The sequence below is a fragment of the Xenopus laevis genome, chromosome 9_10L (assembly GCF_017654675.1).
Source record: "Xenopus laevis strain J_2021 chromosome 9_10L, Xenopus_laevis_v10.1, whole genome shotgun sequence".
NCBI lineage: Eukaryota > Metazoa > Chordata > Amphibia > Anura > Pipidae > Xenopus > Xenopus laevis.
The window spans coordinates 112271021-112277960 of NC_054387.1; the positions used below are offsets into that span (position 1 = coordinate 112271021).

General features: G+C 38.9%; 1 pseudogene; it reads right to left on the bottom strand.

The window, feature by feature from the left end:
- Window positions 1-4521: 4521 nt before the first annotated feature.
- LOC108701897 lies at window positions 4522-6123 on the bottom strand (annotated as a pseudogene).
- Between the last annotated feature and the right edge of the window lie 817 nt (window positions 6124-6940).

Consider the following 6940-nt stretch of genomic DNA (forward strand, 5'->3'; position numbering starts at 1 on the left):
CTCTCACTCCCAGCTACCTTTTGGCAGCTGCTGGCACAGGTACATATTTGTGGGCAATATCTTGGCTGCTACTTGCACAGGTAAACAGATGATATGATGGATATTTGGCTGTTGCTGGCACAAGTACATATATGGAGGCAATAGTGTGGATTTTTTGGCTGATGCTGGCACAGGTACAGATTGGGGGCAATATAAGTGATTGGTTGCAGCTGGCTCAGGTACATGGGGCAATATGGTGGCTGCTGGAACAGGTACACAGACGTTTGAGTGCAATATGATGGATTTTTGGCTACTGCTGGAACGATGCAAATTGGGGCAATATGATGGATTCTTTTGGTTGCTGCTGGCATAGATACAGATTGGGGGTAAAAATATGATGGATGTTTTGGTTTATGTTGGCACAGGTACAGATTGGGGCCTGGGGGCAATCTGAGGGATTGACTGCCATTGGTATAGGTACAAATGGAGGCAATATGATAGGTGCTGGCACAGGTACAGGGGGCTATATGACTGGTAAGCTGGGAAATGGTAATGCAGGACTGGGTGGGGGGCACTGATTGAAGCCTTTGCCTAGGGTGCAAAAATACCTACTTTCTTCTACTTTCTTCAGCCTTCTTAAAAATTACTTGGTAAGGGCAGCACTCCGCCTTTGCAACATCCCTCGGGTGCACGGTAATGTATAGTATAAGCAAAAAGAAGACCAGCAACACCGAGATCTCATGTGATTTAGTCAAATCTGTATTGTGAAATCACATGCAAGCCTGCATGTGATTTCACAATACAGATTTGACTATATCACAAGAGATCTCGGTGTTGCTGGTCTTCTTTTTGCACACATATATATATATATATATATGTGTGTGTGTGTGTATACAGGCAAATGTAGAACACTAATTATTGTCAATTGTCTGTGTCTGGAATAAATGATCTACACATCTATCTAATTAATTAATACTTTTTGACAAATTTCCATCAGTTTTGTTTGAGGTCACTCAATATATCTGCCTTACCTTTTTTACATTTCTTGCCTATCTTTCCCAGGAACTACCTTTTTTTGCTTTTATCTCAAATTCAGGAAAGTTAGAGGGAAATTAGGTTCTGGAATAAGAAAAAGATAAGGAGTAAAAAAGTAGAAAGTAGGAAGACTATGAAAACTATGAAAATCCCCCAACCAGTAAGTAAGTGATGGACAGGCAGAGCAGACATAGTCCCATATAGAATGGCAAGAGTTATGCAGAAGATTAGACAAGCAAGAATATGCAATACATTCAAGTCTTAGGGCCAGAATCACTAAAGGGCGAAGTGACTAATGCTGGCGACGATTCGCCAGCGTTACCATTTTTAGGCACTTCGCTGAGCTACTAATGGGCGCAAGCATAACGTCGCTAGAGAAAAAGACAGACAATAACGCTCATACCCACAATCGCCAGGCGATTTTTTTCTTTGGCGAATGGACGTTACTCTGCAAATTCACTAAGATGCGGATTTTACTGAACTTTACCTGTTTTGCCAGACTTGCCTTCTTCAGCTCAGACCAGGCGAAGTGCAATGGAATGCATAGATCTTCCTCAATCGTCAGTTACTAACATCATATTTTTAGTGGAAAACGTTTTTTAAGTCCCAAAAAACTCTGTTGTCTTTTCCTTTTTTATCAAAGTGATAACCTGCAAAAGTCCTTAAAATTTTTTTTGGGTAACCGGGTTCCCCCATACATTTTCTAACATATGGCACATAAACTATACAGTGAGCTCATGTGTAGGGCATTATAACAACTCTATTTATTTTATTTATTAAGGTTTCCTGGACTTGTGTAGTGTAATGTATTTGCTGCAACATATACGTCCATACGGTTTTATAACTTCTCACCGTATGCAAATTAGCCTGAGGGAAGACCTCTAACGAAGATTCGCGAGGCATAATTGAATGCTAGCGCATCTTTGCTTTGATTCCCGAAGTAACGGTAGCGAAAATTCGCCAGTGTTAAGCGCCCTGGACGCAGGTTCATATTTTTGCAAATAAGCGTTGTCTGAGAATTTTCACCCGGCAAAGTGTAGCGATGGGTGCAAAGCCGTTGCTACTGAATTTTAGCATGTTAGTAAATTACCCCCTTTTTAGTCTTGTTGATTTTTAGATTTTAATTTAGCTGTCATCTAGTTTGGAATTTTAGAGGCTCTCATCGGTGCTTTAAATGAGAGTCCAGAACCAGGAGATGAAGAGGAGAGGTCTGAATAAAAAGATGTCATACATAGTATCAAATTTACAGCAAATTTATGGTGAAACGAAATGGGTCAAATTCGCCCATCCCTAGTAGCCAATATGTCAAAATGAACAAATTTATGCTTGTAATTTGATGTGACTATTTCCAGTTGGCATGATTTATAGTTTTTTGCATGCAGATGAAATGTCTTTCTTTCTTTTGATGCAAATGTGCTGCAGCAATTTTTCAAAGGGGACCCTGGAGCTGCCATCTAGTTCAGAGGTGGTGTTAGCACAACAATAGGTGCAACAGTACTTGATTCAAAACAGGAGGCAGGAGAAAGGCAGTGGAGGCATCACATTTGATAAATGTGTCAGTCTGTTTCTGACCACATGAAATAATATCCAGGATTCCAATGTAACAGCACTTGCTGCAAGCCACAAAAGAGTTTCACAAGCTGCATCTCGCTAAGGGGCCATTTGCTAATTTTCGAATTCAAAAACTTCGAATTTCAAAGTAATTTTTGGGTACTTTGACCATCGAATAAGCCAAGATTCAAATTAAAAAAACTTCAAATATTTGACCATTCGAAAACCGAAGTACTGTCTCTTTAAAAAACTTCGACTTCAACACTTCGCCACCTTAAACCTGCCGAATTGCTATGGTAGCCTATTGCGACCTCCTAGAACCTATGGCCAGTATTTGGCTATGTTTTTAGAAGTCAATTTTTTTTTTTGAAAATCGTTCGATCGATCGTTTCGAACAATTTGAATTAGATCGAAAACCGCAAATTTCACTAAAAAAAAAAAACTTAGACTATCGAATTTCTACAATTCGATGGTCGAATTTCGAAGTTTTGCCACGTCAAATTTCGACCCTTAGTAAATGTGCCCCTAAATGTGTACTGAGTACTGTTCGGATTGTTTGTGCAAAGTTCACAATAAAAAGGTGGCCATACTGTATTACTTTGTAATCAGTTGAATGAATATTTTTCAGATTGTGTAGGCCAAGCCAATTACTAAGTAGAAGCTAATTTAGGTAAAGTTTTTCATTCTTGAAATGAATGCATATATTTGAATGTGTATCCTGTTTGAGGCACAAGATTTTTTGGCTCACAGCTGAAGAGACAGATCCAAGAGCAAGGTAATACATGTCATTCTCTGCTTTCTGTTTGATGTGTTTTTAAAATTATATATATTCTGAGGGTATACAGGCATATGTAGAAATATAATCTTTGTCACTTGCCCATGTCTGGAATAAGTGATTGAAACATGTATATCTAATAAACCAAATCTTAATCATGACTTTTTGGTAGAGAATATGGGCACTCAAGAGTCCAGAAGGTGTTTGGTTGAGGAATGGGGCAGTGATAGGATCCAGGTACCTCACAAATTAGACCAGTGTATGGCACCAGCCTGTCCTACTGCTGGGTAAATGCTGGTGGCGCATGGTACGATTCAGGGGGAGATTAGTCGCCAAATTTGCTCTTCTTCAGGGGACTAAACTCACCAAATACCTTCCCACCAGCAATAATTCGAATCACCGGTGGGATGGCATGCATAGCGCTTTATTTTCCGAAGTCACCCGAAGTTGCCTCACGAGGAAACTTTGGGAGACTTTGGAAAACCAAAGCGATTCATATGCCATCCAGTCCAGGAGATTAGTCGCCCGAAGAAGAGGAGATTTGTCGCTGGGCTACTAATCTCCCCAGAATCACCATGTGCGCCCATCCCCTAAAAGCACAGCTACGATTTATTTTTGTAGCTTTACTAGTAAGACAGATTGTTATAGCATATTGGTTAGTCATGTGATGCTCAAATTAAATAAATTATACTCTATCTGTACTTCAGTCCATGGCTGCAATATAACAATGTTTTTCTTCCCATATAGAGATAGAATTTCTTCAGCAATTACCCAAAACAGTCACTGGTAAGATACACAGAAATGAGCTGAAAAACAGAGAGTGGGACAAATTGTCTTAAATTGTAAGCTCCAGATATTTTATTGTCTGTTAAAAAGAGGAAATGTATGAAACAATTAAAATGTTCATTACATACACAAAAAGAGTGATTTAAATGAAAAGTAATTTGTATTGAGCATTGTGAGAGTATATGATTGAAAATGCATGACATGTCTACAACTTATTCTAAAAGCTTTGATGCATAAACTCTTAATTAGATGGTCTAATAATAAATATATATATATATATATATATATTTATATTTATGTCAACTGTTCTGTGCTAAGAAAGAATTCAATCTAAAATGTAGCTTTTCTTTATTCTAAAATCATATTCTTGCAGACAGCGCAATTATGGACTGAGCAGACTTCTCTTTACCAACGGTTTGTTCCCACAAACGGGTTGTTTTCCTCATTTCTTTTCTTTACAGAGCAGGTGTAGAAGGCTTTGCCCTGGTTAGGGCCGGGATTAGAAATAGTGAGCCTCTTTGCCCTCCGACCACACTTACACATAGGGGCAGTGATTTTTCAAGTTTGTGAAGAAGTTGTTATTCACTGTAGCATTTAAAACATTAAGGGGCCCATTTACTAAGGGTCGAAGTAAATTTTCGAAAATCAAAGTACTGTCTCTTTAAAAAATTTCTACACTTCGCCACCTTAAACCTGCCGAATTGCTGTTTAGCCTATGGGGGACCTCCTACAACCTATGGCTAAGTTTTGAGTAGTCAAAGTATTTCTTTGTAAAATCGTTCAAATAGTTTGAATCTGAACTATTTAATCGATCGATTGAACGATTTTCACTTCGATCGAAAAAATACTTAGACTATCAAAAGTATCAAATTCGATGGTCGAATAGAGGCACATTTATCAAAGGCCGAATTTCGATTCATGTGAGTTTTTTAAAACTCCCTTAAAATCCCATAAATTCGAAATGACCCGAAAATCTTTAAAAACAAATTCAAAAAACTCGAATCGAATTTGAATAACTCCCCAATCAAATTGACAGTTTTGACCATAAAAAAATTGATAAATCTGCCCCTCAGAGTCACACTGGGAGGATGGCTAGAAATCACTGGCAGAGAACAGTTATTTGATGTGCACTATTCATTTTCATGTATAATAAAAGGCCGTTCCTCTTTGGGAATGAAGGCAGAAATGTAGATATTTTAATTAGCTGTGTAGAGTTTGACATCTTAGTGGATCTGTTTGCCAAAACACTGGGTCTTTTAAATGCAGAACAAGGCATACGTTGCTTTACATTATTATTATAAATTGTTGTATTAGGGCTTTGTGAATGAGAAATTGTTGGATGCCAAATGCTCTAAGTTTCCAGTTTTCAGTTTCCCATGTTTGTTTCTGGCAATGTTACATTAACTGATGCCGTTGCCATGAACAAGTCTGATTGCTGTAGGGACACTTGGCTCTCCCTGTGAGTCTTCATTAACTGCAGCATCTTCCCAATCAGCCAGCATAGATAAGCAGTCGGATGTAGAGCTGATATCAAAAGCTGAGATATCCGTAACTGAGGTAACAGTGGTTGACATAAGAACATGTCCTCAGTAAAGAACATGCTGAGTTAACTTTGGTTGGTGAAGGAACGTTTGGGACCATTACCATGTCACAAAGTGTGGGATAGTAATGATTCTTGACCTTGGTGTCCATTTAACATTGTAATGTTTTTCTTTTTACCAACAACTTGTTTATTGTATATTTTTAGAGAACTACGCTTTTTAATCTTGTGTAGATTCATAACATTGACAAAAATGATTTCTGGGGATTTTTCTCTGAAGTCTGCATGGCACCGATTTGTACAGAATTTGCATCCTGAGCTTGAGCAGCACTTGGTCTTGTATTGGAAATCTTATGGCTCACCTTCACCATTGACAAATAAATTCCATCATCACAGAGAGAAGGCTAAGGGGCAGATTAACTAAAGGGCAAATTGTCACCAGCAACCGATTCGCACACATCGCACCACTCCACCAGGCGCAAATTCACTATCGCTACACTAATTCACTAGTATGCAAAGTTGCGCCTTGGGCGCCGAACACTGGTGACTTTTCGCTAGCATTACTTCTGCAGTGCGAGCATTTCATAGCGAAGGTGCGATATTGTTCATTTGTGCCTAACGAAAATTCGCTAGTTTTCTTACGCTTAGGTTAATTTGTGACAGGAGATTGCGGAAGATCTAGCTTCTTTTAAGCATTTCATCTGGTCTGAGGTGGCGAAAGTCAACTCTGGCGAATGAGGCAATGTTCAGTAATATCCGCGGAATTTGCGGAATAGCACCCATTCGCCGGTGTGAAAATACAACTGGTGATAGGGCCCAAAACTGCTCTAGTGACTGTTTGGTTTGCTAGCGAATTGTCGCTTGTGCCTGTTAGTGAATTGGCGATGTCCCTGCGGGTGGCAACACTATCAAATTGTCGCTAGCGTTAGCCACTTCGCTCTTTAGTAACTCTGCCCCTAACAATCAGCACTAAGGAGTGTTTCAACATTTTAACATGTTACTTCCTTTTGTACTGCCTCTTACATGAGTTTATATATCCTCCCTTGCTAAGCTCAAGTCAAAGTAAGTAGAATACAAAGTCAGGGACTGGTCCTTCAAGAACAAATCACTCATTACCAATCCTCTCCCCCAAGAACCTTCTAATATCTGAATCAAATAATTCAGTTACTAACTGCATGGGGAATGTCTATTTTGTTTATTTTTCCACATACTTCTTACTTTGGAGTAAGTTCTTTTTGGAAATGTACATATAAGAAGTTGCATTTACAATTATC